This window comes from Candoia aspera, chromosome 4 (assembly GCF_035149785.1).
Source record: "Candoia aspera isolate rCanAsp1 chromosome 4, rCanAsp1.hap2, whole genome shotgun sequence".
Lineage (NCBI taxonomy): Eukaryota > Metazoa > Chordata > Lepidosauria > Squamata > Boidae > Candoia > Candoia aspera.
Window position 1 is genome coordinate 36,591,954 of NC_086156.1, and position 27,117 is coordinate 36,619,070.

The following is a 27,117-nucleotide window of genomic DNA, read 5'->3' on the forward strand; positions in this document are numbered from 1 at the left end:
TATAATGTACCTGTATGTGGTTGCATTAAGGGCTTAACCCTTGAGATAGATAGCCGTAGGAGCTTTGGAGCTATTTTTTTCTCCTTGGATGATATATCTAATTAACTTCAATTAAACTAATATGAATAAAATAAGTGCAGAGAGAAGGGAGTTACACATTCAGGGCTCTGAAGTGCTAGACTGCAGATTCACACTTTATCTCTCCCCTATCCAATAAATGCATCACCCTCTTCCCTTCCAATTTACAGGATCCTATTAAAGTCTGCTAAATAGCTGAATTAAGACTTTCATAGTTCAATTTGTGCACTTATTAGCTGCCATGGTCTTCATGCAGAAGAAAAAGATGCCAGTTTACAGGCTGAGAGCGAAGCGAGCACAACTCAAGTAAATGAGGGTTACTTGTTGAACTACTTGTTACATGCTACATTGACCACATGGAGGCATTACATGACCAGTTTCATCCTATTTGGGATTTGTCAGATATAGTAACCAGATGTTATTTTATGGGGTTCAAACCCTGTGTCAGAAATTGTCACCCTTGAATGGTAGTCCAGACAAGAAGCACATCCAGAAGTACTAGCTCTAACTTTATTGTAAGGCTACATTGCATCTTGCAAGTCTGAAAGTACATCGCTCCCCCCTTGCCTTTACAGCCCAAGAAACCAGGGAGGGTCCCCACTAAGACATTTGCCATACCCCTATTCCTTCTAAGGACTCAGCTGCCGTTTGTCTGACCATTGTCTAGTCTGCAGCTCTTTCACCTTTCTCTCAAGGTCATTCCCACATACCATTACAGGAACTGAATTCATGGACCCTTGCGCTTTAGATGCCTACATAAAATGTTTTATTCTATCTGATAGAGTCTATCTGATATAGACTATCAAAGAGAGAGATGGATGCTACACGCACCACTGAGCACAAGGACCTAGATAGCTCCTAAAGCTAATGTACAGGCATCTAAAGTGCAAGGACATGTGAGTTCAGTTCCTGGTAGAGGGCTTGAACCTCATTGAATAATGGCTAGCTACATCTGAGAAATCCCCGATAGGACAAACCAGTCATGCTGTACTTCTTGGTGGTCAATGTAGCTGAGAATAACACACAGGATATGCACTATTAGGGACGCGGTGGCGCTGCGGGTTAAACCGCTGAGCTGTCGATCGGAAGGTCGGCGGTTCGAAACCGCGCGGCGGGGTGAGCTCCCGTTGTTAATCCCAGCTCCTGCTCACCTAGCAGTTCGAAAACATGCAAATGTGAGTAGATCAATAGGTACCGCTTCGGCAGGAAGGTAACGGCGTTCCGAGTCGTCATGCTGGCCACATGACCCGGAAGTGTCTATGACAACGCCGGCTCCAAGGCTTAGAAACGGAGATGAGCACCGCCCCCTAGAGTCGGATTCGACTGGACTTTACGTCAAGGGAAACCTTTACCTTTACCTTACATCTGAGAAATCCCCGATAGGACAAACCAGTCATGCTGTACTTCTTGGTGGTCAATGTAGCTGAGAATAACACACAGGATATGCACTATGTAAAGATACAGAAATTCCATCCACTCCAAGAGGGGGAAGAGGTGAAAGTAATGTAAAATCCCAAACATGTGGGCATGGCATAATGCAACATCTAAATCTTTTTGCTCTGAGAGTCTTAAAGGAAGGTGGGTTGTATATACCATTCTGATTGATTTGTTACATGCTAGAAACTTAAGAAAATGATCTGCCCCAAATTTCTTTGTATACATAGAAGGGAAATAAGACCTTGGTGGATGCTATAGAATCTGCTCTCAGTTCTTTATGACAGTAAAAGTAAAACATGCAAAACAACGAATACTTTTGGACAAAGATCTAGGGTCTTTCTTGGTTTATCATGAGCAAACCACATTTTGATGTAAATAAAGTAATACACATTGCCATTGAAAAGCTCCTATTTATTAAGCCATAAAGCATATCAACAGGCTTATCCAAATAATGAGCAAAGCTGTACTTCAGCTGCATTTATTTAGTCTTTGGTATCCAGCAAATCCTATTTCAAAGTTAGCAGGTAGCAGAATATCCAGGCCACTAAGGAAGCTAAGTAGGACTAGCTTAGTGACGAAAAATATTATTAGCTGAAAAGGTATTGTGCATTTAAGAGAAATGTATGTTACAACATTGGAAAAGATATAGTACTTAACTTTCAGAGAACTAAATGCAAGTTTATAAAATCATAAGGTATGCTATTAGAGAAGAAGGTAGCCTTGCTGCTACCTTTAGCAACTGTATTTAGCAGGGAGATGAAACATAGCAAAATAGCACAAAGAATTACCCTGCTGCTTCCTTGCATAGGCTTCCATTCCTGACCACATTGACACCAGAATGATGAAAAGTGCATTGTAACATCATAACACAAGGCAGAGTTTGTGTCATGATGTTAGCAATACATGTTGTATCACTTGCCTCCACTTGCCTACCCACCCTATGAATGCCTATGCTTCCTTGTTAGTCCTTAGTCTTCTCTGCTCTCTTACAAACTTACCAGTTGCCATTGAGCATTTGTGAATGTTCAGAATATTTCCCAGTCAACATCATCATTATCATCATTCAGAGGAGGAGGAGGAGGAGGAGGAGGCATGGCAGGCAAGGAATTGGTAAGGAAAGCTCTTCTAGCTACCTTCTAGCCAGCCAAATAAATGGACCATGAGAGGGAAATCTATCCAACATTTAAATCTGTCTCCGTGTCATGCGCTGCCTACCTCTGAATAACGTTCAGACACTGGGTTGTGAATCAGGCTCTGGTTTATTGCAGGGCAGGTACAGCGTGGGTAGAAAAAAGCTGAGAGTGACAGGAGCGCGCCGGTGCGGGGTTTAAATACCCCGCGCCGGTCAGCGCCCCCTCGCTCACGGTCACGTCACCCCCCTTTGTCCCATGCGTTGCCCTGCCGGTGGGTGAGGGTTTCCGGGATCGCCCATCCTCAGGTTTCCATTCCTCTGCTGATTGCTTTCAGCTGGGCGATCCCCGTTGTATTGCCGCTGATGGTTTGGGTGGCTCCGTGATTGATTTGGCTATTGTTTGTTGGCCATTAGTCGTTGTAGGTTGATGGCTACTTAACTTGTACCCCTTCACCTATTTCCTTGTCATTGTCATGTGTGCCATTGCGCTGATGACTTTAGCTCAACGGCACTCATGACATACTGCCCCCTTTTCGAATAGTGTTCTCCCCCGGTTTTCTGGGTTTTTTCCCCGTGGAGCTGTCAAAACGCCACATTTTTTTTTTTTTTTTTTCAAAGTTCCCGCCGGAGTAGTTGTCGCCCCTCCCTTTGCTCCTCCCTCTACCACGTGCCTTCCCAGGGTGTGTCCATGGTGCGCATGCTCGGGTTCTGCCCTGGCGTGCGCATGCTCCAACCACACCCTGTTTGTTTGGCTCAGTTCGGCGAGGCGAGAGGCGTGGCTGGTCGGGTGCTTCTCAGCTCCAGGTAGGGCCCTTCTTTTCTTATTTAGAGTGCGTCGCCTTTGTTGTGTCTCCTGGGCGTTGCCCCCAGGTTGCCCTGTTGACTTGCTTGCCACTCCCCCGCGGCCGGGGGGCGGGGGGAGGGTGCTGGCGATCGTTTGTCACCACCCCGTGGGCCCGGGGCGGGGGGAGTGAGTCCCGGGGGGGGGAAGGTCCACCCAAGTCGCGGGCTTGGGGGGGGCCCTTTCCCTTGGGGCACGGGAGGCGGGGGGGGGCCTGCGGGGGGGGGTTTGGTTTTGCTGACCTTGGTTGCGGTTTGTCGGGGTATGCCCGGTGAAATGCTCTGGTCAGGTCAGGCGCGTTAACGTTGTGCGCCGCCACCCATTCCGGGTGGGGGAAGTGTTTCCACCTGACCAGATAGTGTAGAGCTCCTCGTTGCTTGCGGGAGTCGAGGATGTCCCTTATCTCGAAGTGGTGTTGCCCGTCGATCATTAGCGGTGCGGGCTGTGGCGTGCTTGGGTGCCATCGGGAGGTGGTTGCCGGTTTTAGGAGGCTGGTGTGGAACACCGGGTGGAGTCTCCGGAGGTTGTGTGGCAGGTCCAGGCGTATCGCTACCGGGTTCACTATTTGCGTGACTCGGAACGGCCCGATGTACTTAGGCCCCAGTTTTTTCGAGGGTTGGGTTGACTTTAGGAACTTGGTGGATAGATAGGCCATATCCCCCGCCTGGAACGTCGGTTGTTGGCGCCGGTGCTTGTCGGCCTGCTCTTTGTAAGCAGCCTGTGCCTCCTTCAGCGCCGCCGTGATTACTGGCCATGCTTCCGCGATCTTCCGTCCCCAGTCGCTGGCGTCCACCTGGGGTTCCGGGGGTTGAGGTAGCTCCGGTATGGGGGCGAAGTCGCGCCCCGAGACTACTTCGAACGGAGTTTTCCCCGTGCTCGTGTGGACGGCGTTGTTGTATGCGACTTCGGCGAACGGGAGCAGTTCAGCCCAGTCGTCTTGGTGGTAGTTCGTATATGATCGTATAAATTGCTCTAAGGTGGCATTAAGAACCTCAGTGGCTCCGTCCGTCTGAGGATGCCAAGCCGTAGATAGGGCCTGTTGGGTCCCCGTCAGCTTCAGGAAGGCCCGCCAGAATTTGGAGGTGAACTGTGTGCCCCTGTCGGTCACCACACGTGCGGGACATCCGTGTAGCCTGTACACGTGGATGAGGAAGAGTTTGGCTAGCTGTTGTGAGGATGGGACCGACGTGCAGGGGATGAAGTGGGCCTGCTTTGAGAAGTAGTCCTTCACCACCCAAATGGCCGTTTTCTTCTGGCTGGGTGGGAGGTCCACTATAAAATCCATAGAGATTTCCTCCCATGGGCGGGAGGGTTCTGCCACCCGTTGCAATAGCCCCGCGGGTTTGCCTGGTGCCCGTTTGGCCCTAGCGCACGTTGGGCAGGACGCCACGTAGGTTTTTACGTCTCGCCTGAGCGCGGGCCACCAGAATTGGCGCCGTGTTAGGTGTAGGGTCTTGAGGAACCCAAAGTGTCCCGCTTGCTTGGCGTCGTGCGACCTATGCAAGATCGCCTGGCGTTGCGAGTCCGGGACGTAGATTCTGCCTTCCCCCCATGCCAGGTCTTGCGCCATCGTTACCTTGTCGGGGTTTGCCAGGAACCAGGGGTCGGTTTTGAGGGCGGCGGCGAGGTCCGTGCGCATTCCCCCTGGTAGTTGCGGTTGGCTTCTTTCCGTCGCCGGTTGTCCCGCCGTCGGCTGCGCCGTAGCGTCGAGCTGCCTCCGTGCGCCGCTTCGGGTGGTCACGGCCATCCCCAGTTGCGAGGCGGATAGGACCGTCCCAATGGTGTCTGGGGCGGGCTCTTCGTCTTGGGGCAGTCGGGAGAGGGCGTCGGCCAGGAAGTTCTTCTTGCCCGGCATGAACTTCAGCTGGAAATCAAAGCGGCTGAAGAATTGGGCCCATCGGACCTGTTTTGGGCTAAGGCGTCTAGGCGTTCGTAGGGCCTCGAGGTTCCGGTGGTCCGTCCAGACCTCGAATGGTTGGGTGGCTCCCTCGAGTAGGTGTCGCCATGTCTCTAGTGCCGATTTCACCGCGAAGGCTTCTTTCTCCCAGACGTGCCATCGCCTCTCTGTCTCGGAGAACTTCCTTGACAGGTAGGCGCATGGTTTCAGGAGCCCCGTGGAGTCTTTCTGTAGCAGGATGGCTCCCAGGGAGAAGTCTGAGGCGTCGGCTTGGACCACGAACGGCCGTTCTGGGTCCGGGTGCGCGAGGATTGGCTCCGTAGTGAACAGCGCTTTCAGCTTGTCGAATGCGGTCTGGCACGCGGGAGTCCAATTCAGCACTGTGCCTGGGTTCTTGGCGCGTCGGGTGTCCCCCACCCCTTTGGTTTTGAGGAGGTCCGTTAAGGGGAGGGCTATCTCAGCGAACCCCCGGGCGAATGACCTGTAGAAATTCGCGAATCCCAGGAAGCTCTGTAGTTGCCGTCTGTTGCGGGGCCACTCCCAGTTTAGCACCGCTTCGACTTTTGCGGGGTCCATTTCGATGCCGTCCCCGGAGATTCGATACCCCAAGTAGTCTAGGCGCTCTTTGTGAAACTCGCACTTTGTAGGCTTTGCATAGAGCTGCGCCCTTCTGAGCTTGTCGAGGACTTGCCTGACTAAGGTTACGTGTTCCTCGTGTGTTTTTGTGTAAATAAGGACGTCGTCGATGTAGACCAGGACCCCTTTAAACAGATGTTCATGCAGTACCTCATTGATGAGCTGCATGAACACCCCAGGGGCCCCCGCGAGTCCGAAGGGCAGTACCTTGTACTGGAAAGCGCCTAGGGGGCAATTAAACGCCGTCTTCCATTCGTCCCCCTCCCTGATTCGGATGCGATAGTACACCTCGCGAAGGTCCAATTTGGAAAAGACTTTGCCCGTGGACAGGTGGGCGAGCATGTCCTTCACCAGGGGTAAGGGGTATTTGTTGGACAGGGAAGCCGCGTTTAGGCCCCGGTAGTCGGTGCAGAGCCCGTCTTTGGGTCCCGTCTTTCTTCTCCCGGAATAAGACGGGGGCTCCGACCGGTGAGCATGCTGGCTCTATGAATCCCCTGTCTAGGTTTTTATCGATGAACTCCCGGAGGGTTGCCATCTCCTTCGGGGTCATCGAATAGATCTTTGGTCTAGGTAAGGGGACGTCGGGCAGTAGGTCGATCCGGCAATCCGTCTTGCGGTGGGGGGGTAGTTGGTCCGCCTCTGCCTCTCCGAAGACCTCGGAGAAGTCGGCGTATTGTTCTGGTAGGTCTGCTGTGGTAGCGGCGTTGTCTTGTGTGGTCGCCTCCGCTCGTCCTACCGTGGGGTTGCTTTTGCCAGCTGGTACTGGTGCTCGATACTCGCCGTCGCCGAATGTGAAGGTGCGGGTCGCCCAGTTGATCCGCGGGTTGTTTTTCGCGAGCCATGGCATCCCCAGGACTGCAATGGGCCGTCCGATGTGCGTGACTACGAACGATGTGCGCTCGGTGTGAGTGCCCATTTGCAGGGTGACCGGCTCGGTTTGTAGCGTGGCTGGTTTCCCTCCCGCTGTAGAGCCGTCCAGCTGGTGGAATGCCAGCGGCGTGGGGAGGGGGAAGCAGCGGAGGTCGAGTTTGGCGACTAGGTCGGGGTGGATGAGGTTTTTTGAGCACCCCGAGTCCACTAGTGCCGCGGCCGTGGTGGCTCCGTTGCCGGCAGAGAGTTGAATTGCTGCCAATATTACGGAGCCTTTGTCGTTTCGTTGAGGTGGTCCGCGTTGCTGTCCCACCGCCTGCCTCGCCACGCGTCTCAGAGCAGGCGGGGAGCGTTTCCCGCCGGCTGGTCGGGGTCGGTATTGTCCTCTTCCCCCCAGTAAGCGTCCCAGCCCTCTTCCGGTGTCGCTGTGGCCACGGTCATTCGGCGGTGAGGAGGCGGCCCCGGGTTGGGTGGTTTGGGGCTAATTTTCGGGGTGGGCTTGGGCGCGCTGGTCGGCGGTCGGTTGGCGAAGCAATCCGCCGTCTTGTGCCCTAATTTGCCACACCTCCCGCAGGGCTCCCGGTTGAACTTCTTTTTTGGGTATATGGGGCCGGCCATCCCCCCGTGTGGTGCGGGTACCTTTTTCCCGGCATCGTTTGTGTCTTCCGTGGTTGTCATGAGGAAGGTGCGGTGCGCGTGTTCGGCTTTCCCCGCGAGGTGGATCCACCCGTGCAACGTTTCTGGGTCGTCGCGGTAGAGGGCCCATTGGAGAACGTCGCGGTTGAGCCCCCTTTTGAAGATTTCCAGCAGGGTGGTCTCGGACCAGTCGTTGACCTTCCCCGCGAGGGCTTTGAACTCCAGGGCGTAGTCAGGGACCGTGCGGGTGCCCTGTTTAAGTCTTTGGAGTGCGCTTTTCGCCCGTACTTTGGCTAGGGGGTCTTCGAAGTAGTTTTTCATCTCTTTGATGAAAGCAGGGAAGGTGGCGAGGGCGGGGGAGCTGGACTCGTACAGTTGGACGTACCAGTCCGCCGCCCTGTCTTGGAGTTTGATCGCCACGGCGGCGATCTTGTCGGCCTCGGAGTCATAGGAGTGTCCGTGCCTCCCCATGAACTCCCTAGCGTTGGTCACAAAAAACGAGAGTTTTGTGGGGGTCCCATCGAAGAAGATGGGGAAGTCCTTTGGGGCCCGGGCGTTTTGTGCGGCCCCGCCTCTCGCTTCTCGGGGTGTGGTGTCGGCCGCCTGTGCCGTCTGCTGGCCCTCCGCTGGCCCGTGTGGGTTCGATGCTTCGCTCGGGGTGTGGGCTTGTGCGGGGACGTCGTTGGGTGGCGCGGGGGGCATAAGCGCCTGGAGCATGGTCCGGAGTTCCGTCAGCTGAGCCCGCATGGCCGCGAGTTCAGCTCGTGCCTCCTCGTCCACAGCCCGCGCCGCCGCTGGGGCCGGTTCCGTTGGCGCGTCCTCGGGGGTGGGTTGCCGGCGGGGTTCATCGTCCCTCTGCCGCGGGTCCGCTTCCTCCGCCGTCTGATGGGTGTCTCCGTCGTCCTCCTCCGTGTTGAGCGCCGTGGGGCTGTCGCTCCACGCCCGTTGCTGGGGTGCGATGTGGGGCGCGGGGTCCTCCGCTGGTTTCGGAAGTCGTGCTGCTCCCTCCCGCGGTCGGGTTGCCTCCGTCGCCATCTCCCCTTGGGGTTGGAGCTGAGGCTCGGGTCGGGTGGGGTGGGCGTCCATGGCTCCGGGGGTCCGCGGTGCCTCTGGCCTCGGTCGGTCCTCCTCTGTCTCTTGCCGCGCGGCTCGCCCTCCTTGCCCGCGCCGTTCCGGCCTCATCTTGCTGGTCTTCTCGCCGTCTACTCCTCCCGCGGCTCGTTGTCGTCCGGTGGGGCTTGGCGAGGCTGAGTTTATGACTCTCAGCTTTATGTCATGCGCTGCCTACCTCTGAATAACGTTCAGACACTGGGTTGCGAATCAGGCTCTGGTTTATTGCAGGGCAGGTACAGCGTGGGTAGAAAAAAGCTGAGAGTGACAGGAGCGCGCCGGTGCGGGGTTTAAATACCCCGCGCCGGTCAGCGCCCCCTCGCTCACGGTCACGTCACCCCCCTTTGTCCCATGCGTTGCCCTGCCGGTGGGTGAGGCTTTCCGGGATCGCCCATCCTCAGGTTTCCATTCCTCTGCTGATTGCTTTCAGCTGGGCGATCCCCGTTGTATTGCCGCTGATGGTTTGGGTGGCTCCGTGATTCATTTGGCTATTGTTTGTTGGCCGTTAGTCGTTGTAGGTTGATGGCTACTTAACTTGTACCCCTTCACCTATTTCCTTGTCATTGTCATGTGTGCCATTGCGCTGATGACTTTAGCTCAACGGCACTCATGACACTCCGTTACATCTGACTTACTCATGGTTCACAGAGTACATCCCTCCACTTGGTCTGCTATTTGTTTTTCTCCTTATGGATTTCCCCCCAGAGTGTGGTGGAGTGTTGATGGGAAAGCAAAGAGGTTCAGGATGGCCCCGCCCTAGAGTCTCCCAGGTTATTTCCCCTTAGGTCAGTTAGAGTAGCTTTAGTCCAGCAAGATTTTGTCTGTACGGTGAGAGCAAATAAAGAACTGGTGTTTTGAATGCACTGACTAGTTGTTGTTCTTGGACTGGGCCTTGACACAGAGAAGCTTTTCTTGAGTTGTGGCTTTGGGTAGAATGCTTTTAATTGCTGTAGGAAATCAGTGCAGTTTTCCTTAGTGAAGGAGAGAAAAGGGTTGAGGAATGCTTGAAAAAAAATAGGTACAGGGGTTGTGACAAGGAAAACACATGAACATGAGGCATTGATAGAAGGAAGGGATCTAGAGATCGAGGAAGCCACTGTTCCTCCCGCCATCCCTCGATCATTTTCTGCCTCCTTTTGACTTTCAGGAAGGCAATGCTACATTTTACATAGTGCTCTTCTTCACCTTGCATTTCTTCTTGCGTATGCAGAACAGTGGAGAAGCAGATACTGGAAAGACACCTCTAGCCTGCCCGGTGCTTGCATTGGGAACACAGCAAAAACTCTGGGCTTCACATTTGTGGGGAGGCTAAGAGCTGCAAAGTGGTGGGACCACATCTGGCATGGAGATATGGCTGAATTTGGAGTATTTGATTTTTGACTGCGCAGTGCCTAGATTGGGGCTTATATTACAGTGATCATCTGTTTTCCAATTCAAAACAGCAGAAAGCTGCCGTTTTTAGTAATGATGATCAGAAGGGGCTTTGAGGATCCCAAAAAGAAGGCTGGGGTGTATTTGGCACAGTTGTCTTCTTGGCGCTAAGTCAGTGGAGAGGAGGAATTCTGCTCTGCAGGTCTGTTCCTGCTGCTCCACCATTTCAGGAAATAGCAGTCCCAGACTCATCAAGCAGGGCAGGAGAAAGAAGGATTTCTTTCCCTGGAATTAGAAGCAGGGACAAAGGAAAAGGAAAGTCAACTTTTTTTAAAAAAAAGAAGTGGTCTGTGAGTGAATGGCACTCACTCACACACCACTTCTTTGTGGTGTTTTTTAGTTTTACCTGTTGACTTTCCCTTTCCCTTTCCTATGGAATGGGAAGTAAATTTGAATTGCCAAATGAATTCTACATTATCATCACTTTAGGAAACCTTTTCAAGGTGACCTATCTCAAGCAGCTGATGGGAGACCATCAGGAATACTTGTGGTACAAATTTTCTTGAGCATCCTCATCTTTGTGCACTGAATAAGCATGCCTTACATATTTCATTTGAAAATAGAAGAACATAGTATTTTGAACAAAACTATATTAACTCCTTTTGTTTCAGAGAGTCATGAAGACATTTCACGGAGAATATTTATGGAGTTATTGACACACCTCTGACATTACAATTACTCAGTGACAAGCTCAGCTGGAATTTAATGCAATACTTGTTCGATGTCATCAATAAATGGCCTGCAATCAAATATCTGGGGCACACTTTATAGTTACATCTTCATAACAGACTCAATTTTCTTTTCCTTTAATTTCTTTTCATCTTCATTTGATGCTATCCCACATATGTATCCCATATTTGCTTGGCTGGCAAATTTCCTGTTTTAATTTTCACTCCCTACCCTAGGAACTCAGTGCCCTGACATGTCTATAGAGAGCAAGAGTGCTTTCCCGTAAAGGGATCTCAGCATTCAACTTGTTCAAGAATATAAGCATTCACTACCTGGATTATCATATAGCAATCCATCTAATTCAGCTTTATGGTATCCCAGAGCCATATGCCTTAAAAAAAAAAAATTAGGGATCTACGATATACTTCTAGGTTGCAAATGCCTTCTCTTTCCTATCTGTTTTTGGGAGGGGAGAGTTGTTGGGCACTTATTGTTCTTCTGCCAGCCAAACAAACTTCCTCTCAGCCAAAAGAAAGCAAAATTAGAACAGATTATGCTTTGTTTTGCATTCTAAGAATCAAAACAACCATCAGCAGGTCCTAGGAAGTGCACCAACAACTGACCAATGAATAGTTCAAGGCCATAATCCATCTTCTGCCCACTTCCAACACAGACACACACATAGGTAACCATCATTGGAATAGGTTCCAATAATTTTAGACTTATTCTAGACTAGTACATTAGACATGTTAATTTGTTAGAAAAGCAAAAAAACAAAAAGGCAACATTTTAAAGTTAACTTACTTTAGTTTAACAAGAACATTCATATAATAAAGCTTCCTGGCCTTGGAATCTTTTTTTAGGTGAATAACTTCTGGCAATAACAAATCTTTGGGTTTTCAAATACTATCTTAATTAGGGAAACCAAAGAAAAAAAGAACACAGATTTTCTTTCCTCCTCCTTTAACAGGGAAGCAGGAAGTGCACAATTTGCCCCTGAGAGAATTTGTAACTTCAGCCCTGTCCATTGACCCTTCCAACTGGGCACAATGTTTTATGTCCAGCAGAAAAACTCCTGATAGACTTTGACTGAACAAATAATATTGGTCTTCTAAAAACTTTACATTTTAAAATAATGTTTTAGTTTTCTGAAAATAGGATTCACACTTTATTTAGGGTAACCATAAGGCTGCAAAGGCTGCAAAAATCAGGATAATCATTAGATAGAAAAAAAGAGGTTCCTGAATCTCATTGCTGCCATCTAGTGGTTATCTGTATATTTGCAGGTTGGATATGATAGCTCTACCTTGAGCTAAGCCATAATGTATTTTTTTCTATTTTGGTTTAGCATATTGTATCAACCCAGTCATGATGGTTTGTAAGACAAGTATAACTGAGAAAGTTTTAGTAGGGTTGGGAAATAAATCAATAAAGCTAGTGCAAAGTGGCGGGAGGTGGGGTTGCCCTGAGAAGCAAGGAAGTTAGTGCTAAGGATCTGGTAATGCTATGGTAATGCTAAGGTAAATAGAAGAAAATAGAGGTAGGAGATTGAGGGAAGAAATGCAAGAGTCCCTCAGAGACTCTTAACAATTCTTTTCAGCAGAAGGGGAAAAATATAAATGATATTATTAGAGACTATTAACTATCTTTTATTTTAATTATCTTTAGAATGTAAGTGAAAGATATTCAGATTTAGTTTTGAATTTTAGCCTTTTATCTCACCAAATGCACTTCCTGACATGCCACCCACCGGTGTACCCAGAAAATAGCTTAGGATCAAATTCAAGCACATTAATCCAGTCCAAATTCAAATTTATTTAGTCCAGTCAGGAATCCGCTGAACTGGTTGTCTTGAACGCATGGGCCTAGAAGTTCCCTTAAGCTGCCACTGCTGAAAGTAGCAGCTTAAGGGAAGTTCTGTGATGGTGGTTCTGTGGTGGTGAGGGGGGGAAGCCCACATGTCATCTGAAACTGTGGGAAATCTATGGAAGAGGCTAGTTGGATTCCTGTGAGCAATAACTGCCAAAGGAAAGGGCTCCCACCATTGAGTTTTACTTCCAGCTCCATTTCTCTTTCTGCTTCAGCCTGCTCAGATTTACTGCTTGCATCTTGATTTATAAGCATATTGTTTTACATATGCAGCCTACACTGGCCCCGCGAGAGATGATGAAAGCTGTATCTCTGGATCTTCTCACAGTATTGGAAAATGAGAACAGATAATTGGAGATCTCTAGTGTTTTTACATGGAGAGAATCATTAATACTTGGAGAAGGGAACCCATATACCTGAGGGGCATATATATTTGAGAGAGTAAGGAGGAGACAAGATTGGGCTCTTTGGGAGAAGCAGAAAGAGTGATGGAAACCATTTACAGCTGATACGGAATAATAGATCTGATGGCTAATAGGAGCGTGCACATTTTTTTCAAGTCGTTTTGTGCATAGTGCTTTCAATTCTTAATGTTATTTTTGTGTTCTTTATTAACAGGTATGACTGTGAATCTCTGTGTATATCACATGTTTACAAATGATATAGCTCTACATCCATTGTTCTGGTTTGTAGATTGCTTGTTCACACGCATTGATTATCACAGGAGAGGGTTTCGAATAATATTAGTATGCTTCTCCTATCTAAAAGCACAAACGCAACACTGGGGAAACTAATTCACCAGAACTGGAAGAAGGTTTAATAATGGTTGGCATTAATTAGCCAGTTAGGGACAATGAGAGTATAATTACCGGCTGTCCCTCTCTGCATCCATCCTCTTTAACAGCTTGGCTATGAAAGGGTGGAGAGGTGTTGAAATGGAGGAGAAAAAGAGAGAGAGATTTTATCACATAAATTAAAAGAGGTTTCCCCACTAAGAAGAGAATTTGCTGAGCTGGGTTCTTCTCCCCCTCTGTGGATGTGTGGTTTTCTTGGAATTCCTTATCACAACATTGGAAAACAGAATCCCAGCATGTTAGATGCCAATTAAAAAAACACCACTCCCATTTTACATTTAAATAAAGTTATATTTATCTTACAGACTCCACTGAACAATGTGAAATGTAGCTCTGCCTTTGATGTTGGAGAATATTTAGTATCGTTCCATCTCCTCTAGTCTGGGATTTCAGCATGCAGGCATGCAAGGGCCCCGATGATTGAAGGGGAAAAAATAGGAGTGGTTTGTTTTTGCATTCCAAAAAGCTCCTACATTTAGAATAGAAATTCTAGTGAAATTACTCTGTCTCAAGGTTTCCCGTCCCATCTCCAAAGAGGAGACTGCACTTCCAGAAAACTATCTTGCAATAGCTGTTAGATGATTCTGAAAGAAAGAGAGCTATAGGTAAATGGAAAGAAAACCGAGGAAGGAGGATGAAGAAAAGATAACAAAGGAGGGAAAGAAAGGAGGAAGAAGAAATATGTGGGAAGTCTTAAGAAAGCTTTATTGGGAAAATATATATCCTGCCTTTTCTCAGAGAATATAATATACATGGTTTCCTTTTCTCAGTCTTGTTCTTGAAACCATTTAGTGGCCTGCTAGAACCACAGAATGGAGCAGAGCTTAACACAGCGGAAAAGCTGTGCGCAGAAAAAGAATATTATCTTAGATAGCTTTAATAAGTACATCAGAGAAACATAGGTTATTGATCTTACACATTCAGCCCTCCCAAGTATAAAGAATCACACACTTATACAAAGTAGGTTTAAGATAAGTAAAAGGAAAAAGAAAGAGTCTTACTGACTTTATTCTTTGGACCAGTTACATTCATCTTTGGTAGAAAATGAAGTTCCTTGTTTCTTCTGTTCTTTACCTATACTTAGTGATCTCTTAGCCCTATAGCTGCTAAGAGCTGCGTGGAAGAAAGGGGCAGAAGTATCTTTTCTTAGGCTGACTGCATGACCCAAGATGGAGCAGGAGGCAAAACACACTGCATGCTTTGCTGTGGTGGAAGGAGGAAGAGAGAGAGAGAGAGAGAGGAAGTAGGAGTGGCAACAAACAGCTTCCTCAATAGCATGGAGAGTTTGCATCCTAGAGCAACCATCCATATGCTAATGAAGCATGCTGGATTTGCCAGGACTTCCAACAGTTGTCGCAACAACCCTGACGAGAAGTTCCACTGAAGACAAGCCACCTTTGCCTTGTCCTGCCATAAGCACACATCCAAAAGCACATCTCCACAACAACCTCCCTATCCATCTCATGGACAACTTGCAGTAGCAGCAACCCAAAGGTGGGTTCTCACGCTAGGTGCTAGAAGGGGGTGTTTTCCTGCTTATCCTGCTTCAAGTCACTATATGCAAGCAATATATGGTTTGTTGATGCATGGGGGGTGGGGAATTAGCTCCACATGACATGCTTTCTCCAATGTATCATATTGGCTCTCCCAGTATTCTGTGATACTACTCTCTGCATCTGCCTCTTTGCCTCTCTGCCCACGCCCCAGTCTACCTGTGGCTGCATAACCTGACAGAGCCCCTTGCCCAGGAAACTTTTCTTTTCTTTTCTTTTCTTTTCTTTTCTTTTCTTTTCTTTTCTTTTCTTTCTGTGTGTGGCCTAGCTGGTTGCACAGGCAGGGAGTTATTGGGCTGGTAAAAACACTAGAAGCCTATCCCTCTTCCCTTTATTCCTTTGGTATTTTTCCTTCTTCACTATGGTCTTCCTTCCAATTTCTTCCTCACACCCCTTGTCCTAGCTATGAACTTCACATTCTGCCATGTCACTCAGAAGCCAAGAACTGCCTTAGCTTGAAAGAGTTGGGCAGATATATTTTATAGTATTTGTTTAACCTTGAGTGTGGTTCACAATAAAAGGAAACGAAAGTGATTTTACAGATCTTGCAGAGTTTCCAAGTTTAATTCTTCTCCACTCCAAGCCCTAGCCATGGCTTTGAAAGCGATAAAGAAAAGGAACAAGCTTCTCCGTAGTGTTTCTCAACCTTAGCAACTTTAAGATATGTGGACTTCAATTCCCATGGCTGGCTGGGAAATTCTGGGAGTTGAAATCCTCATATCTTAAAATTGCCATGGTTGAGAAACACTGCCATAGGGTTTTCAGGTTTCCAGGCCTCAAGTTGGAGCTTGAGATATGAGGCATAATATACAGAGAAGTGTGTGGAGTAAAGTAGCACTTAAAAAACTGACATAAAGACTGGATAGTATAGTCCATGTTTGTTCACACTACACATAATGTAGGCTGGTTGTGTTGGTAAGAACCCTTTTTCTTTAGAATTTAGCACAGTCAGGTAATTTTAAATTTGGGTTGGTCCAAGAGTTTAGGCAAAGGAGATTGTTCCCTCCAAACCACACATTCTAGATATAGAATATAACAGGTATAGTAATTGAATTTGTACATGAGTACATGAGGAGAGCAAATTGGATTAGGGAGTCCAGGATGGATTGTGTACCAAATGGTCTTCAATCCTTCAAAGACAGGTATGGTTAGGAAGCTCAGGACAAATGTACATGTGTATTGCTAATACACTACCCTCCAATGCACCAGTTCTTTGAATAGTTGACCTAGTTCCTCACCTCTGCCAGATATCCTTATTTGGAAATAGTGGCAGTTCCATTTCTACTCTTAAACCCTCAAAAGTGCAATGTTTAAAAGGACAAAGAATCAGTGCCCACCTTGAGGTTCTATAGGTCATAGAGACACAAAAATGCTCTCACCCCTACCTCAGGCAAAAGGCAAATAAAGCAAATTGCTTGTGCTCCATGTTGTTAACTTAGTGTTGTATGCATTTGTCAGGCTGCATGCAAAAAACAATTCTGACTGGTTCTTATGAAGGACAACTTCAGAGCTATCAAGACACTTTCTCCTTGAAAATCTGCTAAGGCAGCTGAAACCCAGGAACTGGGAAGCAGAGTGAAACAACAGTTCTTGCAAATGGTGAAACGGATTGCAGTCTCCCCTCGGCTACAGCGTTTTACAAAAAATACTAGTTTTACCGCAGTTTCAAAGACATTGCAGCTCTACCAGAAACAGTCTCAGCTCTCAGACACTGCTGCTGTTATCAGATCATAGAGAACCAAAGCTAGTATAGAGAACTCATGTGGAAATGGCTTAAATCTCACCGGGCTGATGTTCAACAATCCTAACGGTACTGCAAATCTCTGCCATAGGACTGAAATAAAAGGGAGCAAGTAGATTAACCCTGTGCTTGCATAGTTGAAGTAAACCCACTGGGTTCAGGAAGCATGATCAGATCAGCATTAAGAATGCATAGGATTGCAGCCTTACTAGGGGCATCTGAAAGGGGAGAGAGTCAAAACATTCAAGACAGTGGCTGCAATTGTGCAAATGAAACCCTGCCCCTTGTGAAACACATGTAAAAAGGGTAAGGCTAAGCAGGGCCGCAACTGGGGTGGGCGCCAAAATGGGCACGGAATCCATGTTTGCCCCGGGTGACACAGACCCTAGTTGCGGCCCTGAGGCTAAGATCACACAGTTGTGACTGCCATCTTTACTTTACATTCCCCAGCCAGCCATATGTAAGATGTAGGGCAGTGTTTTTCAAGCTTGGCAGCTTGAAGATGGATGGACTTGATGGATGGACTTCAACTCCCAGAATTTCCCAGCCAGACACCCATGGTGGCTGGGGAATTCTGGGAGTTGAAGTCCACCCATCTTCAGGTTGCCAAGGTTGAGAAACACTGCCTAGGTCTTACATATATTTAGCCTTGGCTGGGCTAGACCATGACCATTATTTATTTAAATTTGTTTCTCCAGCCACCAAATCTTTTTTTTTTAAATAAATCCTATGTTTAAAAGATGAAGCCACAAAATGATTTTAATTGCTCTCTTCCAAATAACCCAAGGAATGGGATCAGTATATGAAAATAAAAACAAAACCAAATTAGGGTTGCATAACTATTGTAGGGTAGGACTGTTGTTTCAAGGGATCACAGTAAAAAAGTCTTGCAAGCAACAGGCCCTTGGCCATGGTGGGGACATTTTGAAGATGAAACGTTCCGATATTCTTCAGGAAACGATTCCCCCCACCGCCCTTGGAAGGGGAAGCTGCGCCAGGGGATTTCATTATATTCCATGGAAGACATGAAATAAAAATGATCAGGCAGAGTTAGGTATTGGTGGCCATGCAAGCGCAGCCATATCATGCGGTTGCCTAGCAACCTGGGGGTGGGGAGAGGGCTGGCAATCGAAAGAAAGAGAAAGAGAAAGCGGGGCTGCAAATACTCCAGCCAGAAATGGCAGGTTGGCGTTTCATTTAAGGTAGGTTTGAATGGGCTCCGCGCAGCGCCGCTTGGTTTGGCTGATGATGAGGAACACAGAGGAGGAATTTCACCTGTCCTGTGGAGGCACTGGAGCAAGCTTGGCGTGGTAGAGTCCTGCTAGGCTCGGCTCAAAGCTCCCTTCCTGTGAAAGTGGGGAGGGAAATGTCATTCTAATCTCCGTTTAATTTATTAGAAATCTGGTAGCAACGGGCACAGAGTCAGCGAAGGCAAACAGTACCGTTTGGGCAAGATCCTGCAAGCGTTATCACTGCGAGTTCTTTTGCAAATCTGGGAAGGCAAAGGAAGAAGATATTTTCACTCCCAGGATGGTCACGCCACAGCCTGAGAAATGCGATCTACTGTAGCGGATTGCAGTTTATAAGAACACGGATCAAAATAGCACTGTCCCCAGTTAGTAGCTAGGGGAGTAATTTATATAAGGGCAGTGCTATTTTGGAACAGCAAAAGAAAGACAGAAAACTTTTATAAATTTTATTTCTATTGGGCGCTATTCCCCGCTGCTTTGAAACGTTTTGGCTGAAGCAAAAATGATTTCCCATTGCAGAAGATCTTCCTCTCTGCCTCCCCCCAGCAAACAGGAAGTTTATGAGTTACAGTATTTGCTAGAAAAGCCAGCGACACAAGTCACGGCAGCATTTTAAGGAAGGAAGAGCTGCCTTACGCTGTGCTCCCGGTTGCTCTGAGATCTGGGGCTATGAACGAAAGAGTTGTTCTGCGGGAGAGGCGGACGGACGGACGGAGGGCATTGGTGAAGATACCTGGGGATGCAGGGACTTCTTGCAGGAAAACATGTAGTATTGCAGTTCTATTGTGTGAATACTAGTGCTTTTCCTGCGGTTACAATCTATTTATATAGTGGTAAATAAACAAGAGTTAGAAAAAATGGAGGTGGTCTCCTGTCTCCGAAAGGAATGCAAACGTGGTCATGGTAGTTCTAGATTTTTTTCATCACTCAGAGAGAGAAACAGAGACACTCAGTTCCAGCTTTGCATCACCTATCAGTGTGACGCTAATATTGAGCTATTACATTGCAATTCTTGGGCTATTCTGAGAAACTTGCACAGGACCAGGCTCCTCAGTTAATCTATGAATCTGCTTGCCTGGGGTTGCCCCTGAAATTTGAACAGCCCCCTGCCCTTCTGGGATTTCAAACGTCTTTAAAGACCTGGCTGTTTGCCCAGGCCTTTGGAGAGGGCGATTGATGCCCCTTCTTCCTTTCTGCTCCCCTCTGCCATGTTCTCCCTTTGTCTTGTGCTGTTTTTGTCTTCTGTATTGTTCTTTGTTTTTTTTAATGCTTTAACAATTGTAAACTGTCCAGAAATGCTGGGAGTCGGGCGGCATATAAATTTAATTAGTATTTTATTTCACATTGAACTATTTGTATCTTACATCTGAGTAAACAGGCAGGCTATACAAATATTAAACAGGCTATGCCATCCTGATACATAATACAAGGGTTACCCTGAAGGCTTAATTTTATAACTGCTGTGTTATTTGAGGTAGATCAATATATACTGGAGAAGGGCAGGCATAGCAATCAATGGCACTCACTATAGTGTTTCTTCACATACTGGAAAAATTAAAGTCACATGGTTGGTTTCTGCTCCATGTAATGCCATTGAGCTCGAGCAGTATCACATATTGCAAACGTCTGTATTCAAAGCAGAATGAGTGGGTGCAGCCAAACTATTAGATGCTGGCAGAAACAAATCCAGATTTTTAATTTCCTTTTGAAAAACAGCTTCAGAATATTGTTGCAGTTGCACTTACTTAGCTTTCATAAAGATTATCTACACGGAAACTTGATTAAAAAAACAAGAATCTGGGAAGCACATAAAAGGTTTGGCAAATAAAGAGAGAAAACCAGACATGTTCTAGTGTGGAATCATTTTAAAAAGTTACTTGAGGAATAAGGCTTCCTTCATCATATTGCAAAGGTCATTTATGATCTGGTAATCCCACTGACACATATTGTCAGAATTGTCTCCTAACTACTCAGCTACCTCACTAGTCTCAAGTTAGCTAATAGCTTTAAGTAGCAGTTTTATGGCTATGCAAATAAAGTTTTTGCTTTGCAACAGAGGTTAGAACTAAGGATTATCTCTGTGTCCTCATTAGTTTGCTCAGTACAGTACCAAATGCCACCATAGCTTGTTAAATTTGAGACATTTTGAACAATCTATGATTCAGTTTAGCACCATATATATGCAGTGTGATCCAGCCGCCTCAGTAGATTGTCTGTTTCCTCTTGTGAGGTACAAATCAATTCATGGTGTGTTTAATCACAGCCTGGAATCTTTTAAGCAGAATCTAGTCGCTCCACCTGGAATTCGGGCATACAGACATACCTACCTCTTCTCTTTTGGAGTCAGTAACAATCTGCAAAGCATAGAAAAGGAGTAAGACCTAGTAAAGCAAAGAAATTAAAAGGATCTGAGCCCCCCCCATCTAATTTACACCAACACCATTCTTCACTGTAACTTTCTATTCTTGCAAACTATCCTTGTTTCCACCAATGCCAATACACTGCTCCATATATTGTCTTTTGTTTTTTAAATTTTGCCCACCTGTTTGTTGATCTCATGAACTCCATCCAACCACAACATTCTCAGTCTTCCTCTCAACCCATTCATTCTTCCTTCATATATTTGTTTTACAGTGTGATCCTTATTCATTTTCAGCATGTGACTTAAGTGCCTGAACATACTTCTTTTGCACTGGTCTCTTGTATTCAGTCAGTATTCATTCATCAGACATTAATTCTTGATTCTATCAGTTCTGATTTTACTACACACACTTCTTAATTACCTCTATGTTCTTGTGTTCTTCAATAATTCTCTTGGTTTTTATTTTATATATTTATTAGATATATATCCCACCTTTTCTTCAGGTGGCATACATAGCACTCCCTCCTACTGTTTTTCTGACAACGGTAACCCTGTGAGGTGAGTTAGGCTGATAGAGACTGACTGGCTGTATCTGGACTTGAGCCTCCATTTCCCTAGCTGTAGTTCAGCAGGGACTATGCTATGTCACATTGGCTCTCATAAATAGTCAAATTAAACATACCTTTAGATTTAGATTAATTCCTTTTCCATTTGTATGTATGAAAATGTTTAAACCACATATTGAAACAGTACTTTTTCTAAGCAGATACTTACCAAACAGTCACTATTATCATTGTCTGGTAATTGTGTGGTCCAATAACTTTCTCTTTACCATCTCATCTTATTCCCACTCATCCATTTCTGTCATATCTACTGAGAATGTTGCAAAATTGCTCCCGAAAATCATCTCTGGTTCTTCCCTTATTATAATTCAATGAAACATAAAATACAACTACTGTATCCCCAGTTTAAGACTTCTTACTTTCATATGCACCCATAACTACCAAAATGACACCAGTTCACATTTTCTAACATACATTTTAGTTCTTTCTTTCATTGTCAAATCTACAACTTTACTTTCCTGCATATATTCATCAACTCTACAAGATCAGATTACTTTCATTCTGATCTGTTACATTCTTCCCCTTTCTCTTAGTTTCACACTTTGGTCTAGTGGTTAAGGCACCAGGCTAGAAACCAGGAGACTGAGAGTTTTAGTCCTGCCTTCGGTGTGAAAGCTGGCTGGGTGACCTTGGGCCAGTCACTCTCATTCAGCCCAACTCATCTCACAGGGATGTTGTTGTGGGGAAAATAGGAGGAGAAAGGAGTGTTAGGTATGTTCCCTGCCTTGAGTTATTTATAAAAATAATAAAGGAGGGATAGCAAATAAATAAAATATATGTTATTCATTAATTTATGCTGCTTACCATTGACTCCTCTTACATCTTTCAAATGCCATATTTGTCACCATGTCAGATCCCCCGATCAAAGGTTTCACAGAAACCCTTATCGAAGCATCTTACATCATTTCCTTCTCCCATGTTGCCAGATGGGAGGGGTGTGTGAAGTTGGAGTGTAAAGTGGTTTATTATGGCTATGGAGCACATCAAGGATGCGAGGTTGAGATATGCCAGGAATACCATCTGGATGGGAGAGGGAGTGACATGTTTCATGGGAAAGGGGACTAACTAAGGGGATGTAGTTTTAAGTTAGGTTTGAGCGGGAACTCTTTATTCGCAGCTTGCCTTCTATACTGTTCATTACGCTTCATTAAAACAGTTAAAGGAATCCCAGCCTCCTGACTGTGATTGTGTGAATACTCGAATGATCAGGTGCTGACACACCACATGAGTCCATAGATATTGACTTCTGCTGCCTATTGTGGCTTTGATCAATTAAGGTTTTCTGGTAATAGCAAATTAGAAAAGATATAGTCTAGGTTGCTGGCTTTAGTCATATTGGTGCACATGCGGCATTTCCTGATAATGTTCATGACAATATTGATGTATTTTGGTATATTTTAGCCAGTATGTCACAAGAACAACACCGTTTTTTACCTGAGGCATGCTTCACAAGCCAACATACTGTTGACTTCATCTCTCCAACTATGAGATATATGCAGTTTACTAATGTGTAACTTTGGCAAACTTTGAAATAAGAATAGAGCTAATTGTGATTATGAAATAGTGCAAACCTGGTAAACAGCAAGTCAGAAATTTTACCATGGCAGTAATAAGGGATTGTTGGGTAAATACTGTACGTTTGTGGATGCTGCCTTGCCAACATCTGCCTATTTGCCAGCCAGTATAGGGGAAATTTTCTCAACTTGGTGTTTTCCAGATGTGTTGGAGAATTTCTCTTACTTCCAGCTATTATTGAAGGTATAGCTAGTAGTGACTCAGCACAATACTACAGAGAGAGGGAGGAGAGGCAGCAAATGAGGAGTTGAAAGCATTTGGTTAAATGAAGGACTTTATTTTATATAGCTCTTGCCTGATTATTTGTGATTGCAAATACCACTTGAAACAAAACAAAAAACCAACTTTGAATTATGCTTGCAAATGAAATCAGGAACTAATGTAGAACTGGTGAGAGATATGATCCCTTAAGTCTCTTTATAATGAGTATTTACTGAATAGGGCGGAAAAAGGCGGATATAGAAATATTTGAGACTCTGTTGATTTCTGAGAGAACAGACTCTTCTTATTAGGAAGCTTGTTTAGCCAGCTGTGACATTTCTCAAACTGTTATAATAAATGATGAAGGGAAGGGGATAATGTTAGCAACTTTTTGTTCAAGAAGCTGCCACAGCTTGCTTGAGAACTTGGAGGGTGGGAAGCATCCAGAGAGCCAGTTCGGTGTTGTGGTGAAGGTGCTGCCTAGAAAGCAGGAGACTGAGAGTTCTGAGCCTCCTTTAGGCATGAAAGCCGGCTGGGTGACCTTGGGCCAGTCACTCCCTCTCTGCTCAACTCACCTCACAGGGTTGTTGCTGTGGGGAAAAATAGGAGGCAGGAGTATTAAATGTGTTTGCTACCTTGGGTTTTTATTTATTTATATAAAATAAATTCCCTTCTTACCCCTACGGGTGGCATGTGTCTTCCCCAACCTCAGGTCCTCTATCAGAGGCCTGGGAGTTTGAGGGTTCTACACAGTATCTTAGCTGTTCCTAGCACTGCACTCTTCTGGACAGAGAGCTCTGATGTTGCTCCTGGGATCTGTTGGAGCCACTCTCCCAGCTTGGGGGTCACAGCTCCAAGTGCCCCTACCACCGCTGGGACCACTTTGGCCTTCACTTTCCACATCCTCTCTAATTCAACTAGAGAGGATGTGGAAGTAAAGGCCAAAGTGGTCCCAGTGGTTGTAGGAGCACTCGGGGCTGTGAAGGAATTATTATGAAAGGAATTATTTTATATATAAACCATACATATATTTCCTTTCTTCTTCCCCCTGGAAGAAGAATTGCCCGAGCAGACTTTGTGGTTTGTTCATCTGTGTATATATGTGGGCGCACATACCGTGAGATTAGTCTGAGGAACTGCCATCATGATACTTTTTTACAACTTTGTCTCATTTTTTCATTGCATCATTGTGAGATTTTGAAGAATTCCATGAGGAAAGAAGCACAAAAATATGTGGTTGTGATACCTAAGTTCAGTGACTCCAGCAGTCCCTTTCTCCTCTTCCACTCAATTTTTTGGGGAAATGTGTTTATTAATGCCTGATACTTTTTAAAGTTTTATGTTTTACACAGGTATAACAATTCCTTGCAGTGTTCCTGCTCTGTTTCTCTCCCAGAGATATAATCTCTACAAAATCAAGTTAGAGGGAATGACACAAACACGGTCAGCAGCTGACTTTCATTCAGATGGAAGAGTTTGAGGGAAACAGCATAAAACCGTCTGCTGTAATAGAACAACGTTTATTTCTGAAACCACCTAGCAAGGTGAATTAGGGGACTGGTAGACAAGGTTACTTCAATGGTTATTCTAAAAAGGTGGGCAGCCTGTAGCTGTGTCAGATCCCCCCGATCAAAGGTTTTACAAAACCCCTTATTGGAGCATCTGCCATCATTTCCTTGTCAAAGGAATAGACTCCGTGTCGCCAGATGGGAGGGGTGTGAAGTTGGAGTGCGAAGTGGTTTATTACGGTTATGGTGGACATCAAGGACACAGGGTTGAGATATACCAGGAACACCACCTGGATGGGAGGGGGTGGTGACATGGTTTCATGGCAAAGGGGACTAACTAAGGGAATGTAGTTTTTAAAGTTAGGTTTGAGCGGGAACTCTTTATTCGCAGCTTGCCTTCTATACCGTTCATTACTCTTCATTAAAACAGTTAAAGGAACCCCAGCCTCCTGACTGTGATTGTGTGAATGCTCAAATGATCAGGTGCTGACATTAAGCTGCGAATCATCTTTTCGAAAACTCTTCCTGACCAAGTAACTCAGCTGAGAGTTAACGAATCATGCCTAAACACGGAAAATCCCAGGCTAAGCAGCTATCGCCTTTACCGTCATCGGAGAGGACAGTGCTGTATGCCAAAGTGGAAGAAGAAAACGTTGAGATGGAGGAGAGCTCGGGGAGCGGGGACAGCGAGTGCGAGATGGAACCCTGGCTCAACACTACGGAGTTGGAAAGTGCCCTCCACTCCCTCAATTTCATGAGAGAGCCTCAGACGTCAAACATAATCATACAAGAACCACAGATGGGTCCTTCCCAGCCCGGTGCCAGAGAGGAAGAGAGAAAAGCCCCTCCACCTGTGGAGGCACAAGTAAGGGTGCAGAGTCTGGGGTCGCATGGAACTATACCAGACCACAATGGAACTCCACAAGAAATGCGGAGCCTGGAGCCGAGGATGTCTGCTATGGAAGTGATGTTGCAGCAGGTATCGAAAACCCTGGAGACCATGGCGTACCTCTTGGCAGAGATCTCAACTCAGCTATCCAGAGTGGCATCGCCGGACTCATGAAGGCGCCGTACCCTAACCCCAACCCGGGATTTCGAATCCCCAGTGAGGCGCTGGTGGAGTGGAGGCCACCAAGAGAGCCAAGGCGACTGGGGGAGAGCTGCACCCAGCAGGGCGACACCGGCTGCGATCCCGAAGGACATATAAGTTAAGTTTGATGGAGATCCACGACAGTTGGCGTTCTTCTTGACCAACGTGTCCATATACATGAAGGAATATGGGTCTTACTTTCCCACTGAGTAGAAGAAAGTGAGCCAGGTAGGTTCCAGGCTTCGGGGACCTGCGGTGGAATGGTTTGTGCAACTGCATGATGCCATGGCCCCGGAGCTGAACAGCCTGCGGGACTTCATGAGAGCACTGAGAGACTGGTTCGGGGACCCACTCAACAAGATGAGGGCGAAGACGGATATCCAGCAACTTAGGCAAGGGGGAAGAACCGTGGTGGAGTATGCCATGGAGTTCAAAGCTCTTGCCAGAAAAGTTATGGACTGGTCAGAAACCACTAAGATTGACTACTTCAAAGGGGGCTTGCAGCCATAAATCCTAAGATGGGCGCTCTGCCGTGGAGTCCCCCCCACTTTAAAATAATGGATTTGCCTAGCAGGGGAGGTGGACAATACTCAATACCAAATCTGTAGGCAACTCCAAGCACAAACGATGGGAGAGAATACCGTAGCACCAGGTCAGTTTCCCTTCGCTCAGCAAAAACTGTTCCGTGATGAGGAGGACCTGAAAGACCGCACAGGGAAAAGAGGCAGCTGTTTCAAATGCGGGAAGGATACCTACAGAGCAGCAGAATGCCCACGCGGGGAGTCTGATGCACCAAAAGGAGGAATCAAACCGGCTAAGACCCCACCGACCAGACGCAAGACGGCTGCTGCAACAGCCCTAGCCTGAAAGGATCCAGATGTGAAGTCCCTGATGGACTCCGGCAAAGACTCAGAACAGGAGGAACTGGAGCCAGCGGGAAACAAAATTCACCTGTTCTAAATCGCACCTGTGAGCAGGTAGAAACTCCAGGGCTCAACATGCCTACTTCGGAGGAAGACGACAAGACCCTTTGGTGAGTGATGATTGCCCCACCTTGCTGGTGAAACTGGAACTAAAAAACTTAAGAACTCGACACAAAGCCAATCTGACAGCGATGTTAAGACTCGGGGTGCACAAAATGCTTAATACACTCCGCCCTAATTGACATGCTGAGCCTTAAAACCAAAAGACTTAAAAACCCAATTATTTTCACCCAGATGGATGGTTCTTTTCCCCACAGGGGTCCCGTTGAATTCCGAACTGAGACTGTGGCCATGAGGTTGGGGGAACATAAAGAAACCTTGCAATTTATTGTAGTCCCTATCACCAACTATTCTATCATCCCGAGACTCCCATGGCTAAAGAGTAGAAAACCACAAATCGACTGGGACTCGGGTGCTTTATTGTTTAACAATGGGGCTGGCAACCTCTTTACTGTACCACAAACCGGGTGGAATGTATCCAGCATCCTCCTCAACCACACTCCTACGGCAGAACCTGTGGCACAGCCCGGCATTCCACCCGAGTATACTGACTTTCTGGATGTGTTCGATGAAAAAGAGTGTGACCAATTGCCTCCTCACAGGAAAACTCACTGTGCCATTGAAATTGACCCAAAGGGTAATTTCAAGCCAAAAATGTATGCTATGACAGAAACTGAGAAACAGGTTCTCAGAGAATTCATTGACAAAAACTTAGAGGGTTCATTGAGCCTGCCAATTCACCTTTAGCAGCCCTGGTACTTTTCCGGGCGA